The sequence below is a fragment of the Amphiura filiformis genome, chromosome 19 (genome assembly GCF_039555335.1).
Source record: "Amphiura filiformis chromosome 19, Afil_fr2py, whole genome shotgun sequence".
In the NCBI taxonomy this organism is placed as follows: domain Eukaryota; kingdom Metazoa; phylum Echinodermata; class Ophiuroidea; order Amphilepidida; family Amphiuridae; genus Amphiura; species Amphiura filiformis.
Genome location: NC_092646.1, coordinates 32,496,719 through 32,516,830, shown reverse-complemented (window position 1 = coordinate 32,516,830; position 20,112 = coordinate 32,496,719). Strand labels below are relative to the sequence as shown.

At 38.3% G+C, this 20,112-nt stretch overlaps 1 long non-coding RNA gene across 1 annotated transcript in view; it reads left to right on the top strand.

The window, feature by feature from the left end:
• The window catches only part of LOC140140349 (uncharacterized), a 56,696-nt gene that overhangs the window by 876 nt on the left and 35,708 nt on the right, over positions 1-20,112 (top strand). The window lies entirely within an intron of this gene.

Below are 20,112 nucleotides of genomic sequence, written 5' to 3'. Positions count from 1 at the left end.
TTGCGTTTTGAATGGCCAAGTCTGCCGTGAATTCACTGATTCTGAAATGTTACTAAAGGTTTTGATATGGATATCATCCCCTCTCCACAGCTCCCATGCAAACACACCCCCACCTCATACACCTACTCGTAAAACGTACGTGTGAATCGGGGATATGGATGTTTAGCTATCAAACTGGGACTATTCCAAATGAGCTTATGCTATGTTGCATTGCATGTGTGGATATATCCCCACTTTGCTGAAAAAAAATCATGTGTGTATCCCCAGTTAGATGGTACGGAATCAAATGCCATGTATATGGTCTTATTCTGCAATAGGGGATCTCACCCGTCTATGTCTAACTAATGCTATTTGAGTAGTAATAGTAGTATAGCCCCATTAGCTAAGTAAGTAAACCTGGGATATTCCCGTTCACAAGCATATCCCAAGTTTATAGGTATAGGAACAGAAATGTATTCTTGTTTTGCACATTTTATGCATGCACACACACCCCCACACACCCACACAAAAGGAAAGAGAATTCAAGAAAAGAAAGAAAAAAAGATTGGTGCAATGGCCACTATAAAATTATTGGTCTGGGTCTGACATCCTCTGATGCATAGACCAAGTAATGGAACAGAAGGGCACCCTCAATACCAATCCCAGAAAACAGGAAGTGGTATTTCAACAAATTGATGATCTCTAGTTAGCATGTCTGCTTTGTCAATCACAAAGGTTGCTATAATGAAAGACTGAGATAAAAAGACTAAATCACATCTGAGGTCACTGTCAATCAACTTCCCTACGATCCTTGATTGGTTGATAGCGCAAAAGGAAGGCCGATTTATCTGGTACCGATCAGAGAAAAGGAATAGCACTAGCAGAAAATGGCGACAAATTGTGTACTTTTACAAAGTAAAACCCAACTTTTCTAGGCATTGTTGACATGGTGCCTTTCGGGAAAGAAAGTTTTCTACTCATAGAGACCTAACTTTTGAGATGGTTTGTATGTTTGAAGGTGCAAAATTAACAATAAGGTGCCCGCTTATACCGCCACGTTCAGCAAGTCATCATCCCGACACTTGTAAACCCTGCTCAAGTTTGATTGATAGATGGTTTTATGTTAGGTTGCAAATGATAATTTAGCAATATTTTTTGTAAGTTGCCACAAAATGTTTCCAACTAATATTATTGTTGAGCCACAAAAACATTTCTGTTAAAATGTTTTGTCATCAAACACTTAAGATTAACAGTGTCACCATTCTAAACATATTAATGTAGCAGTTGTCTGAATTTTTTTTTTTTGCAAGTTTTAAAAAACTTGAAAGAGTCTATTTGTTCATAAAGCAGGGTCACCTGATTACTTCAATGTCATACTTCTTATTGTCAACCTTAAAAATATGTCACAAAAAGTGGACCATTTTGACATTGTTGCTGTTTTGAAAGTTACAAGGCGTGATTCTACAAGATTTTTTGTGGCCCAAATTTATGCAATTTTGTTGATTTTCAGCCTGTTTTGAGGTATTTTAGCCTAATTTCATACTGTTTTTTAGGATTTTCTACTACTACAGGATATTTCACAAGCTCTGAATCACACCCTTGAAATTATGAGCAATTGGACAGACTGCATTGAAATTAGGTCATTGTAGTTCAAAATTATAAGGAAGGAAATGTGATACTACTACTTCAATATCTAGACTACTTAAACATGTTGCTAAAATTGTTTTCAAAAGCATTGGGTTATTTATTTGGCCTGACAACGAAGTTCAAACATTTTTTTTTTAAATAAAGGAGGCCTATCTGCTGTGTCCAATCAATCAGGAGTGAGTTGGATTTCTTACGTCTTACAGTGTTCATTCAAATGAAATTCTTAATTCAGTAGATTTTTGATATAACCTTCTATAATATTTAGGATGATTTTAAGACCGTTTCGTAGGGCAATTTTAATATTCAAATTCATTGTGACTTAAAGTCATAATATACAATTTTGGTTAAATTTTAATTTAGTTAGTCTTTGCCAAAAGTTTCAAATTAATAACAAAATGAGAGTGTTTTCCATTTTGGTACCCTGTGGTATCCAAATTTTGACATTTCCCCCTATAATTCAAGAGCTGTACATTGGAGATAGGTCAAACTATACTTTTTCTGAAATGAGAGGAATACATTGGTATGGTCTTTAACAAGATTTGACCAACTTTGAAATTTTACCCTTACATATGTGGCCATTTTGTATTTATGCAAATTAGTCACTGTTCCTACTTGGATTTTCCGGGACTTTTAAGTGATGTTTTTGTGTGAGCTTTTGTTAGATGGACAATGGACATGTGAAATGGATTCTGTTGCAATTAGTGTTGGGTGATTTCATAATTTGACTGAGCTAATGGAGCTCTTTTGGGGATTATTTAATGTCAGAAATAACAACATTAATTAAAACTTGCTGTGTTGTCCTACAAACACAACAAATTTGGTTGATTCCAATGATAACAGAAGTGTAAGTTCAGACATGTTCATATAACAAACATGCAAAGTAAAATATGGTTTGAAAAAAAATGAACTAAATATAACAAACATGCAAAGTAAAATAAGGTTTGAAAAAAATGAACTAAATTCGTTAAAAAATCAATATGGCTTTAAGTACAAATCGTGTATATGCTGACAGTGTACATGGTGTAGTTTTGTACAGCAGAGACTAAGGGAACATCTGGGAAATGTATTAGACTAATTCTTGGAAACCACGAATCCAGATTAAAGCTGGAGGAACTTCAGTTTGGCAAGCAATGGCAACATACAGCAAAACATAAATTGTTTAACATTCTAAAATTAACCAGTGTTTAGTAGTACAGCCACTTCCCCACTCCATGTAAACAACATGTACATTGTAATATGTATAGGAATTGTATTGTAACTATATTTTGTTAACCCTAACCAAACCAAACATAAAAAAAAACTCAATTCACAAAGCATGTGCACAGGGCCATGGGTATCCTACGTGATGTGATTCCGTCATGATGGGAACAGTCACATGGCCATGGAAAGCTTGGCCTGCCAAGCTAGACCCCAGTGGCAGGCCCGTACCCGTGGGGTCGGGGATTCAAACCGGCACCCGAGAAAAAAGTTTTCTCTTCTTTCTTTCTTCCTTCTTTCCTTCCTCTTGCCATAAAGCATACGGGGTGTTAGGGCTAGCCATAGTGTAATATTCAACATCATTTAACATGAAAATAGCTGTTTGCGGAAATGTGAACTTTTCAGCCATAGTGAACCAACACTAAGCAAAATGTAACAAACATTTGAGCAAAGATGTTACCATGGTTACAAGTAAATCCTGTATTAACCTGAACCAACTTTTGTCAACTTTGTATAGCAAATGTTTAGGCCTACATAACAAATGAACTGTTGCATTAGTTACTCAGTTTTGTCTAGAATCTGCGGTTGAATTTGTTCAACATTTTTGTAGTTTTAGTTCTTGATTGAACCCGATGTTGAAATAGTCATCATTTCCAAAATAGCTGCAAGATGGGACCAATCCCTTCCTTTTCCGTCACACGATATCTTCAATTTTACACCTCATGTTTAAATCGTCCTTAACACTTCTTACTGAAATCTGGTGCACTTTACAAGCAAGTTCAATTTGACATTGTATACCTACCTTTAATTTCTGCTGTGACAGATCTGATGCACTCAGACCAAAGTTGGACATTTTGAAAATGGTGTTACTACTACCATTTGCTCAGTACCTAATTAAAGCTTACTAATGTTGAAATCCCAAAGTCCCCTGGCATACTTGTTTACAGAGCTTATAAATGAACTTTCCAATGTTGTGTTTCCGGGGCAAAATTTAGGGCAAAAATTTGCCCAAAATTATGGGATTTCTGCAATTTTTTGCTCTAACTGGGGAGTAATCCAGGGGGCAAGTACCCCCATGCTAGCCCTCACACCCCTACTACTGCACCAAATGCAAATCACACAACTGCATAATCAGTGGCGGTGCCGGAAGGGGGGGGGGTTCATGGGGGACAAATCCCCCTAAAACCCCTAATTACAAAATTGCGGCAATTTTGCACAAAATTTGTAGCGCCGGCACTGTGCATATCCGTGAATGCTGGTTATAAAGCCGGTTTAAAGAACATGTTGTATTACTTTTAATACAAAAATGTTTCATGCGTAAATGGAAATAATTATGCTTGCACTGTCAAAACACATGTCATTCATTTTTATCAAAATGACCAACGCATCAGTTGTGCAACAACCATAACATTCATACACAACATGTATGTGTTTAATAACCAACCAATATGACCAAGTACAAGTGTTTTTTCACCATCAGTATGTTATAGCAATAACCCAGGGGGGCCACTCATATATTGTGTTGTCATCCTCAACCAGGCCCTCAAATTTCACACCGCTGACTTATGTCTACCTACCTGCCTAATTGGGCTATTCCAGTTGAAATCCACACTACCCCTGTGGAAGATTTTGGCAATATCTTTCACAGGGGGAGTATCTTTTTTAAATGTAATTGGTCAGGGGTAATCATTTTGAAACCCATACACCCCCTGTATTATGGTTACCTATATGAATATTTCAAATGGAAGTTACCCAATTTGTCTATTCTAATCAAAACTCATACTCCCTCTGTGGAAGCCTTCAGCTAAATCTTCCACAGAGGTACGGTGGATTTTAAAGGGAAGGGGCCCCTTTTTCAGTGACCTACCATAAACATCATAAAATGGCACCTTTTTGACTAGGCTATAAAAAGAAACCCCTTTTCACTGAATAATTTAGCAGTCATTCACAAATCTTAACCAAGAATTGGAATAAGATTTAAGTTAACAAATCTGAGATTTACAGCATAGCAGGATATGTCATCATTTATAACATCATCATAGGCTTAGGGGTGGGTGGGCTTGGGGGGGGTGCTCAGCCCCTCAATGATTTTGGTGCAGAGGCTGGAATACCTTTCAGCTCCCTCCCCCACCCAATAATCCTAAGTGAAGTTAAAAAATTGTGATAAAATGGGAAAAGTGATAAGTTTTGCAAAATTTTCTGACTCCAAGCGGGGAAACCCCCTCGGCCACCAAACTTTCTTCCTAAGCCAATGATCATTTACGTTGCACCAAGCATACCCTTCGTTTTCAAAATGCCCTGAAATTGAGACCCTAAATGTGGGTTAATGCGATAGTGCGGACCTCAAAGTTGTATAAAAAACTAACTCTTTCTGTTAAATTTCTGATTCAGGATGACAACACATGTTCGAAGTGGTCCCCCCTGGGAGCAATAATAGTATGCCCCCTAATGATTTTTACAGACAAGATAGAGATCAAAAGGCCATCATCACTTGTCATTAATTATTACACTTATTATTTTCTGACATTCACATGTACAAGCATATGATCAGGATGCTGCATAGGCCTATAGATTCAGGATGATGGATATGGGATAAGAGCTGATAAAAGGCAGACAGTATCAGTCTGTTCATGGGTGAGATTTCACTTTGGGTATTAATCAGGTCCCCGGGATCAGGTCCAATATCTCTATTGAGGGAAATCATTGGCAAATTCAATTTCAGGGGGTGGCAAATATGGTACTTTTTAAAATGCATTCAGGTCATCAGGTCAAAGATGCCAAATCGTGCATTAGGCAACAAAAGCTAACAAAAAAAACCACCTGTTTTATGCAGGGATGCAAGTTTTCAGGATTTTTACAGAATTCAGGTTGTTTTAGTCCAGATTTACACAATTTCTTTTATTTTCAGGCTGTTTATGGTTGGATGGACTTTTCAAGTAGGGTGGGTTGGTCGGGAGTATTTTTTTCTGGACGCTAAAATGGCCCAAAAATGGCTGATTTTGCATGAATTTAGTAAAAAGGAGGCTTCTCCCAGAATGCAAAATTTGAGTCTGGCATGTATTTATTATTTTACGTGGTTTTTTTTTCGCCTTATGGGGAATTTCGGGCGTATTCAATCCAGACAAATCATTTTGCATCTTTAACAGACTGTAAATATTATTGTAATTCAGATGTTCTTTCAATTTCCTCTATAATCAAATGCAGCAAACCTTTGACGAGCGCGACTACCACAATGTTGCAATTTCGGAGCTAACAGTAACAACGCGTACGGCGCACAGTTCATTCATAAATTTCCACTCGGCAACAGCAGATTGCCTCAGCAGCCAATCAGAGACAAGTGCGTCCAACGCAGTAAATACGAGATGTATACTTAAAATATGTGCTCGTCAAAGGTTTACTGCATTTGATTATAGTTGCAAAAGCATCGAAAGTCACATGGTCTAAAGGTGGTTGTGTGTATTATCTGAATATTAAAATAGACTGGGACTGAAGTTCAAATTAGATGCCCAGAGTTGATGGCTGCTAGCCAAATAGAGTAAGCTATGTGTCTCAATTAATTTTAGAGTTTCTGTACATGATCACATGAAATCCATTTTTCCTGTTAGAAGTAATAAGTAAAACAATGTCAAACTTGATGTCATGGTCAATGGTGCAATTCGAATCTATCAGTTTCCTTCATTGTGAGCTTCCAAGTCGAGTGAGTTGAGTCATTACAAGTCTGATGTCCTAAACAAGCATATTTGGGTCGATCCTTCATGTAATTATTTCGTGTAAGCTAACCCTAATCCTAACCCTAATCCTAACCCTAATCCTAACCCTAACCCTAATCCTAACCCTAATCCTAACCCTAATACTAACCCTAAACTAACCCTAACCCTAATTTTGTGTACAATTAAATGAAGGAATAACCCATATTTGGTACTAGTAGATATAGATGTAAAAGAATTGTACTGCTGTCCTTCACACATGCACAAGGTCTTCAAATTTGATGATGGGAAGTAGCTCACTGGTTTCAGCCAGCAATTATGGCCAGGGATTTCCTGTGTTCATAATGTTCTATGGTTCCATATACCACAGCTACGACTGGAATGAGTAATATCAGACATCATATGGTCCATCTACAATAATAGTAAACAATGTCAGGATATATGAGAGGATACACATTCAAATTACACTGTATTGAAATGGGAGCATTATGTGGTCGTAATCACAGTTTTGGATTGATGTTTACTATTATTATATTTCCTTGAGAATTTTTCTGTGAGGTTCACCATCTATTCTGGAAGCTATTGTTTTGACCCAGGCAATAGCGAGGACTTGGCCTGGGATGTAATAGCTCATTGGGTCCCCTCACTGCCGGGACATAGCCTGGACTCAAACTGGGATGTAATGCATCTTGAAAGGGCCGGGGATCCACCCAGGACGTTATAAAAGAGTACTCTAAACTGTGCAGAGTTGTAAACGGGGAAAACACTAATCTGCTCTGTCCGGACCAGGGTAATCCAGGGTTTTTGATATTATGATTTGAGAATTAATGTACGTTTCGTGATCATTCTGGTGGGTGCACCAGGATTGGGGGCAGGGACGTGCCCGAGGATGTACAAGAAAATATTGCCCCGCCCCGCCGGGACTTAACCGGGACTGTCACGTACGTGTTTACTACAGTTTCCAAAATCGTCCGCCGCTAGCCCCTGGGACAGGGGCTACAACTGACAGCCGCATAATACATAAGCTTACATAAACTGGGATGTAATGCATCTTGAAAGGGCCGGGGATCCACCCAGGACATTATAAAAGAGTACTCTAAACTGTGCAGAGTTGTAAACGGGGAAAACACGTATCTGCTCTGTCCGGACCAGGGTAATCCAGGGTTTTTGATATTATGATTTGAGAATTAATGTACGTTTCGTGATCATTCTGGCGGGTGCACCAGGATTGGGGGCAGGGACGTGCCCGAGGATGTACAAGAAAATATTGCCCCGCCCCGCCGGGACTTAACCGGGACTGTCACATGTTTACTACAGTTTCCAAAATACGTCCGCCGCTAGCCCCTGGGACAGGGGCTACAACTGACAGCCACATAATACATAAGCTTACATAGTTGTGATATAGGCCCTATGTGGTGATAGTATCATTTTGTTTCTGGCTGCACTTTGGGCTGAAATGGGTCACTTCATTGACCTCTTCTTAACTACCCTCCCTGCTGATAGCTATCATCATCAACATTGGTTATTATCATTAGTGACAGTGAACCTACATTGGGGTTAATTGCCAGAATATTGCCACTAAAGGTGCAGCAAACACCACAGCAAGGTGGCGGCAAATGGCACTCAAGTAGCCCAAATACCAGTCAAAGGCACCCAAAATTGTTTTTTGTAACATGTGACTATATAGACCTTCTCTAGAACATGGGAGAAACAGTGACAGTGCCACATCAGGGGCATGGTGGTAAATGCCTTCCATGTCAGAGATCTCCCTCCAGTCCTCCCCCCATAAAACCAAAAAATTTTGATTTTTTTTTTTTTTTTTCATTGGCTAAACATTCATGATTTTTGATCCGCCCCTTGAAATTCACTTTGTCCAATGGCTCCTCTGGAAAAAATTCTGATGTCACTACTGTAGAGATCTGTCTATTTTGCTACAATGATTCTTTACTCAGTGATTGATCAGTAAAGTTACCATAGGGCAACGAAAAAAGAAGACCCAGATTTGAACAAATTTGGGAAACAAATTTTTCCTGTACAAATGAATGCCAACCTAAAGTTCAAAAATTTCAGGAACAATTTAAAAAAAAAAAAAAAATGTCCAAAATAGCAAAATAAATTCAAATTTTTGGGATTTTTTGGGGTTATGTCATGTGTTATATCCAAGAAAAAAAAGTTTAAGCCCGACCGGCGACTACCCCTACTTAAAGCTTTTTTGCCCATAGAACAGGGTTTTATGTGGCTGTCAGTTGCAGTCCCTGACTCCCGGGACCCGGGTATAGTGGGGACTTAGCGGGACCTGCGGCACATCGTCATCATCCCTATATCTTCGTGTTAAAAATTGCCGTGATAGTACAGAGAATCCTCTCGTTTTTTAACAGCTACGCATCGCGATTTTGTTCGAGATAGGCCGAGCGACTCAGGCTAAGCATACCATGACTATCATATGAGATACCACAGCGTTTCTATATTCTACACATTATTACGATTTGTGCATGCTCTAGTACCCATATGATGTTTCTATTACAAGAAAAAATTTGTTTTCAGGTAAAACCAGGGTTTTGTTTCCAGTACACTCTTTCGAAAAGCAGTACACTAATTAGCGGGGCCTTGCAGCTTACTGTGGATATCTTTTACTGCATTTTTAATGTAAAAAATTTGAAATCCAAAGTAAAAATTGAGATATATTTAATTTTGAGAATGACAATTATACTTTATAGGTTTAAAGGAACGCGTTTAGCCCATTTAGTTAAGTTCCAGGTGCACTACCTATAACACAATGCATATGTAAACTTTCTTTATCTGTGTCAATAATAGAATATTGATTTCAACAGAGTATTGAGCTGTATGGAAAAAATATTTATAATACAGGGTGTGTTGACACTGTGTGCGGGGCGGGGCAATATTTTCTTGTACATCCTCGGGCAAGTCCCTGCTCCTGACCCCGGGGCAACTGCCAAAAAGATCACAAAATGTGCATGAATTCCGAGACTCAAATCATAATGTCAAAGAACCTGGTAAATGGATAGAACAGATCAGTGTTTCCCCCGCTTACGACCCTGCACAGTTGAAATGACTCTTTTATAACGTCCTGGGTAGATCCCCGGCCCTTTCGCAATGCATTACATCCCCGTATAAGTCCCGGCTATGTCCCAGCAGTGCAGGGATCCAATGAGCTGTTACATCCCAGGCTAAGTCTCGGCTAGGTCCCCGCTATTGCCCGGGTCCCGGGGCGGGGACTGCAATTGACAGGTGCATTATTTGTCGCCTAATCCAAGAAAAGGACAATTCATCTGTTTAGAGACAATGAAATAAAATGAAAATTGCCCAAATGAAGGGAAATATGCTTTTGAAAAACAAATTTCCCCTCAAGTTTGGTGTTGAATTATGTCCATATTTAATTTTTTGGGTTGGTCAGGAAAGGACAAACTTTTTAAAGCCCTGTAATAAGCAAGGCCTGGCAGGCTATTTGAAAGTGGCCCAATTAGGTGGACATTGGTGCCTTCACTTGGATCTCAAACAAGCTCATCTGTCAATACACAGTTCTTTAAGCCAACAGACTTCCACATGAATAGAATGACCTTTGAGTCTGTTGGGAACAAAAACTAAAACTCTACACAACTTGAGGTCAACTTTTGAGGCATGCATGTTGAATTGAGATAGTTAGATATGAGATAGTTTTTACTCATTGTGCATTTTGGCAACTCTGCTCTGCAATATGGAATGGTCATTTACGTGTGGCTTTATAGTACATTGGTCAGTGCTGTATGAGCCTAAATAGTATCATACCCAGTGCCACAGTTCAATAACATCCACTCAACATGCATAGTGTAACGGTTGACCTCAAGTTGTAAGGTATCAGTTTTAAAACCCAGAGGTCATTCTGTGAATGTACAACCCTATTAGGTTAAAGAACTGTACCCTGACTTATGAGCATGTTTGAATGATATGGCATGGTCATTTGCTAGTATTATCAATATATGGCTTCATGGTACAATGGTCAGTTTGTGTGCCATTGAACTTGACTGCTGGTCATTTTCTATGATGAGTAAAACTAATTCATAGGTGATTGGACACTCTAATACCTGGTTATTATTATAAGGAAGAGAATCCTAATTTGTCTGACAGGTTTTTCGAGAGGGGATTATTCCTGGAGCATATTTTATACAAAATGCAGATTTGGGAACAAATTAGCTTGCTAGTGAAACATTGAGCTGACCTCAGGCCTGTATGCAGCCCCCCCCCCCCCCATCCACAAAGGTCCACTGTTTGCTATTTTTTCCAATAAAAAGATTCAAAAGTGGAAGAAAAAATTGACAAAAGGTTCACTGTTTGGTGGTACATGTAAGGCATACAAAAAGTCTAAAAACTGCAATATTTAGGGGAGGTGGTTAGGTCCACTTTTAATAATAATCTGTGCAAGTGTGCTTTTCATTTGAAAATGGTCCACTTTTTCTAAGACCTGCACCCCCCCCAAAAAAAAAACCCAAACATGTGTTCTGGCCTGGCTGACCTGGTTGGAGTTTGATTGATAGGACTTTAGACACAAAACTATTTTTTGTTTCTGACTTTTATAGTGGGAACTTGTGCTTTTTGCACTCCCTGTTTGAGGGCCTCATAGCAACTTTGGCGAATTGAGCCTCTACATACAACCCTGCTTCCAATCAAATGGGCTAGTCCAGTTGAAATCCATACACAGCCTATGGAAGACTGAACCTTAAAGGGGGGGGGGGGGGTAACCCTATCGGTTTAGGATATGGATTCTCTTCAAACTTACATACAATGTCAAATATTGTCCCCTTTATCAATCTGTGTGAGAAAACGGGAACAATTTCAGCATAGATGTGAATAATTAGCATATTAGCAAGCCAATACACTGGTACGCGTGAATTGCATTCTGGTCAGGCATTCGAAACAACGGCCGAAGCGCATGTCCCGGTGGAAACAGGAAGTGTTAAGCCTTGGCACTGAAAACCGGCTCGCCCTGTACACTTTTATACCCTCTATTCATACTGATTAATCTTAAAAAACATTACATATCACTGCGCTCATTATCATTCTTGACAAGATAGCCCATGCTGTATTTACTTCGCTTAATTATTTCTTTATTTTTAGCTATATGATGCACATTTTCACATATTTATGATTTTTCTTTGTTTTATTTTTTAACTAATTTTTTAATGGGGGGGAGGTGCTCTCATAATTTTGTTCATATTCCTCGTATCATGCTTGACAATATAGGTCATGTTTCCTTATTTATTTCGCCTCTTATGTATTTCTTTATTTTTGTTTTTTGTTTTATATCATTATAGCGCCATCTATGGTTTGACATTAGGGGGTCTATTTGATGCATTTTTGTGTTTTTATTGGTACTGGGGTGAAGTCTTCCGAATTTATTCCGATTTCATTCTATGACTACCCAAAACTCCCGTGTCGTGTAAAATGCGAACAACTGGTAACCTGTAAAAACCGCTGTGTTTCATGATTTCTCCAGAAATACATCGACTTGGAGCATCAAATTTCAGGATAGTAATGAGAAAAATAGTATCTATTATGTGATACCAAAACCTCATCAACAATGAAAAAAATCGGGGGGATGATGCTGTCGATCGGGTTACGGACCTTTAATCATTCACACAGGGAGTGTGAATTTCAAATGGAGCTACCTGAATGGATGACCCCATTTGAAATCTGCACCCCTGTGTGAGATTAAGGTCCGGGATTAAGGTCATGTCTTCTATAAGGGATATATGGATAATAGCCCAATGTTCTCAACCAATATGAACTTTATTAGACTGTAAGTGTAACAGGGTAGTATCCCTTTTAAATAGGTGACCATGTCAGAAAGCTCCAGAATGTTAGTTAGGGCTAAAATAATGTTTGTACTATATTGCCCTTTTTCTTCAGACCCAAAAACCTGGCAAACCTTTAAAATTATTCATATTTTGTGATCTTGCATTATTTAATATTAAAAATATGAAAGCTACATCAACCCTGACTTTGGAAGGGCAATACAAGCTCTGTTTAGGCCTTCTGCAGCTATTTTTGGCAGGTATCTCATGGTGGGCACACACCACTAAATAATCGTCCCATTGAAATACACGGGAAAATACAAGAAAGTAAGTTTGTTTTTCTACCCCATGTAACAACATTTTTAATATTTTGATCAAACCAATGTTTTAAATAAAGATTAAACTTTTATTTAGATTTAATTTTTCGGGACAAGTTAAGACAAACTTGAGAGATACGAACTCCTGAACAGCGCCATCCCGAATTTCAGCCGACACGCTCGCCTCCTTACCAGTTCCTGCCATGATATTGTTCCGAGGGCCTATTACCCATGCACATTCGATTCAGAAAATTTTCTGAACAGATATGTAATGTTGAGCTCCTATTCTATCTTTTTTATCAAAACAACCAAGAGTCACTCAAACTTGGTTCCCTCGGGCCGCCGATATATTTCGCATAGGTGCTATTTTTTATTTTTACTATGAAGGGTTACACCAAATGCGGAAGGATTTGGTGTAGTGCACTCTTCTAAGAAAAAATATTTTTGATATTCTTTATTTTTGGAATCAGTGGTCAACATCCTAAAAAAGTGTAATTGCTTTTTATCGCTAGTCACTCCAAAGTTATAAAACAGGGCTCCAAACAAGCTCGGACTGAGTGAAAATATGATACTTTTCGCAATTTTCGCAACATTTTGACCATGTTAAACTGTATTTATAATCCCATTAACATCAGGAAAGTGACTTTGTTTACAAAAATATATGTACAATCACAAATTTAACATGACCGAAAAGCGACATGTGATCATTTCACCCCCCCCCACTCTTAGATTAAGGGCGTGTCAATAGGCATATGCCTTAAGTTGGGGGGGGGGGGGGGTGTTATGGGTAGATAGAACGGTAATTTGACACTCTAAAATGTTAAATTTCCAAGTTATGTATTATTTTTGCAAGATCTAAAATTAAGAAACCCCATCATTAGAATTAATTGATAAATTTCTCTCTTGGGAATTCAACATTTGGTCATGAGATAAAAATGCCGTTATTTTGTCATCATTAGGCCATAATATTGTATGCTTTGACTTGCTTTGACTTTAAATGTCTATTGAGACCCAATTAAAGGTTCAGTGATTATTTTCCAAACGGTTATAATTGAGTTTTGATCTTATAATTACATTTTGCATCAAAATAATTCCAAAGATGTTTCATTTTTTCAGCACCGAGATAACCAAAAGTGACCACTTCTATGATATTGGGACCAAAATAGCTCAATTTCAAGCACGGTCTTAAATTGTCAATTCGACGGAACTTATGCGTTTTGAAGCTAATTTCTCGTATGCGTTTAAGAATGAAATCGCGTATTTGTAGAGCGGAAATAGAAAAACAGACTTTTTTTCTTTGCAAAGACATCAGTTACAGTAAAAAATCTCAACTTTTTGGCACTTAAAATCAGGTATTATTCATGTCCATAGCATTTAAAATGAGTCTTCGAAGGGCACACACCACTAAATAATCGTCCCATTGAAATACACGGGAAAATACATGAAAGTAAGTTTGTTTTTCTACCCCATGTAACAACATTTTTAATATTTTGATCAAACCAATGTTTTAAATAAAGATTAAACTTTTATTTAGATTTAATTTTTCGGGACAAGTTAAGACAAACTTGAGAGATACGAACTCCTGAACAGCGCCATCCCGAATTTCAGCCGACACGCTTCGCCTCCTTACCAGTTCCGCCATGATATTGTTCCGAGGGCCTATTACCCATGCACATTCGATTCAGAAAATTTTCTGAACAGATATGTAATGTTGAGCTCCTATTCTATCTTTTTTATCAAAACAACCAAGAGTCACTCAAACTTGGTTCCCTCGGGACGCCGATATATTTCGCATAGGTGCTATTTTTTACCGGAACTATGAAGGGTTACACCAAATGCGGAAGGATTTGGTGTAGTGCACCCTGGTGGCATGCATGCCCTAGCATGAACTTGACACACATAATTATTTGAAGCACTATAATATTTGGTGAGTTTGAAGCTTGATTAGACTGTCTGAAGAATGGGGTGTCAACCCTTTACTATCCCTTTACTACTGAAGGTGACAACCAGTCCCAGGGGCACTCAACTTTTTTGTAGGGGAGTGTGTGCAGTGGAGCACTGAACTTTGGGAACAAAGAACTGATTTTCGGGCAAAATAGGGGCTTGCTGAACAAAATGTCAACATTTTAGGGGTCTAGTGAAGCTAAAAAATTCAAAATTTTAGTTAAAAAGCTATAGTTGTCACAGTTTGAGGCCAAAGAACTGGAGCATGATCAAAATGTGGGTCTTAAGGAACTGCTGAAGAGCCTGAAAAGGGGACCCTTGACCACTGCGCAGGTACCTAAACCACCTTTACATGTGAGTTTTCCCCACCATGATGCCATAATGCTAGTAGGTGTAGGCTACCTTTGACAGACATGGATCAAGGACTGAAACCAAGCAAAACTTTTCCCATGACTTGACCTTAGCATGATCTTGACACACATATTTGAAGTGCTATGTTTGTTTATTTTGACTGGTTTTACATCACCACCTCATCACCCTGCCTGCACTCAATCAAAGTATTGTCAATGTCAAGTCTCTTTCCTGAAATAACAACCTATATGAACTTGAACAGCTCAACACTATCTAAAAATAGGCCAATTGGCATCACAGTTTGTTCAGGGGCAAGGCCGAATGGAGGATTTTTTTTTGGGGGTGGAGATTTTGAAAAGGTGGACCTTTTTTACAGGGGGTGGGGGCAAGTTTATAAAAAATGGACATTCTTCCTAAACTTTTTTGACCTAAAAAGTGTTAAAAAAACAGATTTTTTGTTTTATCGCTATACTCACAAATTGTGTTATTTTTGGACTTTTTAAATATTTTTCGTACGGGGCTTATTCAGGGGAGGTGCAATATAGTATAAATGGGTGCTGAGTTAAGTAGATATTATTTTTGGCAAGGCAAGAAAGGGTGAGCGTGACCCTTGGTGCATATTTTAGGGGCACTTCTTAATACTAATAGGCAGTAGAAATTGTGAAATTCTACCATAGGCAATGAACTGGATCAGATGACAGTTTGAATCATAATAAGTTTTGTTCATGCAATTTAGCGATTGTCACTGACATGACTGATGCTAGTTTTAATTAAGCTTACTCACACGATAAGGCATGGACATTTTTTGCGTTTTTGACCATTTTTCATTGATAGAAGGGGGGTGTTTATTTATAGGGGGCATTTAATACAAACAATACAGTATTATGATTTCGGCGAAACAGACAATTCATTTCACTCCGGAACTATTCTGTTTATGGCAAACTGTCAAAACAGCACATAGTACACTTGAAACATCACTGGCTAATGGACAGTAATTCAAAACTTCCAATGAGGAGTACAGACTATCAGTAGGGTTGGGCATACATCAACTTTTTTATCAATATTAATATAAAACATATTGTTTCTATGGCGAAATTTTGCGTAGAACACAAATCTGGTGAAATTTTTGACCTCCAATGATGTTTGATACCACTAAAGTTCAAAAATTCAAAATGGCCGTAAAATTACATAATTTTGCCAATAAATTGTAAATTTTACACTTATATGGCATCCAATATGTCTTATTATAGGTTTTTGGTGTCAAGAAACCCAACTATTAAGCTTAAAAAGTGAATAGATGTACCTGTAACAAGTTATGTGGAGTTTGTATTAAATTTAATCCAATTTTTGCCAAAATCGTCTTTTTCAGCAGAGCAAGGTGATGTAACAGTGTTCTTTCTATTGTCACTATGGTAGTTTACTTTAAAGTGAACACCTTATTTGGCTGTTAATCCATGTCAAACTCAGGGTTTTAGCACATTCCTTAATAAAACATCAATATCAATATCCAAGTTAGATTCTGGTTTCACAGCATTTTGTATAGACTGCCTCAGTTCATCGCATGAAAACTTTGCCATTCTGAATTTTCCATCGTATGAATATCAGGGGCAACTGTTACCCTCAGATAACCTACTTCACTGAGTAGTTCCTTTTCTGTTCGGTCCTCAAGTATTCCTACTTTGCTTGGTGTCACAGGGCCCTGCTGGGCCTTGCATTCATCATGGAGTTTCATTGTTCTGGTCAGTTCCTTCTTCTTCAGTTCTGCTTTTTTTCATGAGAGCCAGTCATTTTGACTGTATGAAGGTAGTTTGACTCTATCTCCTTTACATCAGATACATTGTCAGAAGTCCTTGCCCATTTCCATTTGTTGCATTTTTCAACATTGCTAAGTGTCGTAAAAGATGGATCAGAAAGTAACCAATTTATCGTTACGATGTTTTTACGTGAATGGGTTTGGACTGATGTAGATCCGCCACTTGCAACAATGCATACATCCAGTTTGGCGAATTCTGATTCACACCCTAGATTTGTAAGAGGTGAAAATTCCACCTTGTCTTCATCAATCTCTACATCCATACCCTCACCACTGCGGAAGAATGACATTTCAGATAACTGTCTCTCTAACGTATCAATCACTTCATCAAGCACCGCATGCACCATACAGTCTACTCTTGCCATCATCACTATCCATAGACTCATCTCTGACTTGCTTAAGCTCAGGTAGCTTTCGTTCAAAGAACTTGCGCACTCCTAACCAGGTACACTCACTTCTATCAACATTCCTGCCTCTGTCATCTATTCCTAAGAGATCCATGAGAGGGAAAATGAAAGCATATCCCAATTTGGAGTAGATTTTAGCACAACACAATAACCAGTTATTCTGAATATACGTCGACACTGCCAAAACTAGCGTTTTAGCTAGCTTTTTTTTTGTTTCTTTACGACATGGCATAACTGGGCATTAACAGCAGAGACAAAAAAAATCATTAAGAAGCTACTGACGAGGAAGCACCAAGAAAGCAACCTGCCGGCTGAAGCTGGCCCTCAATCTAATGGCTGGAATTTTGGGCAGCTAGAGAATTCCATAAGTGGGCTGTATATGGTAGAAATTATCTTTCATGGCTGACAAGGTTTTATCTGCCACTGCTAGGTCATGGGATCTCACAGACCGTCGCAACCTGGGGTCATGGACGTGGATGTCTGGCATCAGCTAGCATAATAACTTGGGTCCTCTTTGTAAAACATACGATGGAGCTTGGCTGCTCCAACTCTCCTGCGGTGGCTCAATGGCTGAATACGATGATCTTCATATGCATTCGTTGGCAGACCAATATGACCCGCTTAGCTCTATTTTGCAGGAAATATTGCTTTGTGATCTCTGCAATTCTACCGAATTTATTACCAGTGAAGCCCTTGAAACCGGCATGTTCGATGTCTTCCATCTCCATCCATGATGTTTATTCGTTACACAGTGATATGGAGTGTGCAACATGGCTAGGAGAAAATAGCTTTGATATTGCAATGAGGGCCAGCGTGCAGACACTTGATCCTGGTGATGTAAAGACCTTCTCACTTGAACGAAGATTTTCTGTTCAATGTTCTTAAAGACTTTGTCAGCTACGTGAGTCGCGCCTAGTATAGTGTGTGCACTGCATTTGAGGATTTTCTCTTTAGTCACCCGAGACTTTGCAAGAGCTTGGAACAATCGCCTGCACGATCTGGCATCCAAAAGTCTATCGCTGCAAGGCAGTTCAGTTTTAGATCATTATGCAACAGCACCATCAGTTCCTGAGTGACTGATATTTTCTGTAGACTGTTGTCATGGTCTTTCGAGACATGTTAGGACCTGATATGGTAATGTGATCAGCTTTCACATCATACATTATTTTGATGCCCTGCTGCTTTGGTTGTGTCGTCAAGACCTACAGTAATTACATCGTCATCACTCTTAAAGTACTCAGCAGGAAGCATCCTCTAGATATCGAATCACAGTTCTGCGACTTGGAAAGACATAAGTTAAGTCCTTAGCAGATTTCCGGACGCTTTGCTGTATCGTCTTCTGATGTTTTATCATCTTCACTATCCCACTCCTCCTTTTCACTTATTTCTTCCCAATCTTGACCAAAAATAATATTGGCTGTTTGGACTATAATACCAGATAAATAGCTGGGGCTGACTTGTAATGTAATCAGCTAAATATTAGACAGTACAAAATCATACAAGGTATATTAATGGTGTAAAAATGTTGGAAAAACTAAATTTTTGGTGTTTTGGGGGTGTTTAAAAAAAAAAATTACCACTTAACACCCTTCATGTACAGAAATTGATGTTAAAAGTGATAAAAATGTGTTTCTTGACCCTGATAACCTATGAAAAGGCATGTCACAGGTTGGTAAAGTATGAAAATAAGCGATTTAGTGCTTAAAAATGTGATTTTGGCGGCCATTTTGAATTTTTGAACTTTAGTGGTATCAAAGCGTCATCATACGTAAAAGCGGTTAGCAGATTTGGACTCTACACTAAATTTGGCCATAGAAAACACTCGTTTCAAAAAAAGTATGGTGATTTGCCCAACCCTACTATCAGAAGAAGACAATTTAATCTGACTAAATGTAAGATAAATAAAAGTAGGCACGTTCAGACGGTCGATGATTAGTCGTTGATTAGCTTGTAGTTATAAACTTCGATGATTAGCTTGTAGTTAGTGACTGTGTGGACGCAATCGTGGTTTAGTAATCAACGAGTAAACTTCAAGTTACTAACCATAGGAAATCTTATGGTTTAGACCTAAACTACGAGCAGTTGTCGATGATAGTGCCCGTGTAGACAAGCTTATCTTCGAAGTCGTAGTTAAGCGTGACCTCTAATGACCTGATAGTGCATACATAGCATGTTTCTTGATCTTCTTGCATTTTACTGGTAACTGTTCGCCGTCAAATAGCAGCGAAAGACTGAGTTTCCGTAGCAAAATCCTGGATCAAGCCGAATCACAGCTCACATCAGAACAGTGCAATCTCGACGAACAGTGCAGTGTTGATCTGCTTGCCTCGCTTGAGTCGAAACTTCAAGAAAGTTTGCCGGCAGAAGGTCAGGATCAACTCCAAATCATTGCATTTTTAGTTGGGATATTATAGTATTTTTTAAATTAATTGTTTGGTTTTAAAATGAATAAGCAAACTTGAAAAAAGAAGACGGAAGATTATAATAAAATTATGATGGTTTTTTTTGGTGTTGTCCTTCGTTCTCGTGTCACATTACGCGCCATTGGGGGAACTCCCGGCAGTTCGACCTAAGGATTCAGTATATTGTTGCGCACAAGAAATAAAAATTATTTATGGTCTCAGAATTTTATCTTTCATTGTTTAATTTCAAATAATATTTCTTTCAATGATCAACAACATGATTTTAAAAAAATCTTTTTCACTATAAAAAATAATGAAGCCACCGTGAGTCTTGGAGCCGATTTATTTTTAGCTGCACTGGTGGATTCATCGCGCTTGTTTTTGTTATTATTTATTTATTTATTTCATGGCTAAATAAATCACGTTAAATATTTAGCATGAAATAAATTATGTATATTCATCATGAATATTTTTCTACCATTTTTTTATTAGCAGTACATGATTAGGCCTATGAATTTTCACCAACCATGCCAACGAAATTTAATTCAACATCGTAGAA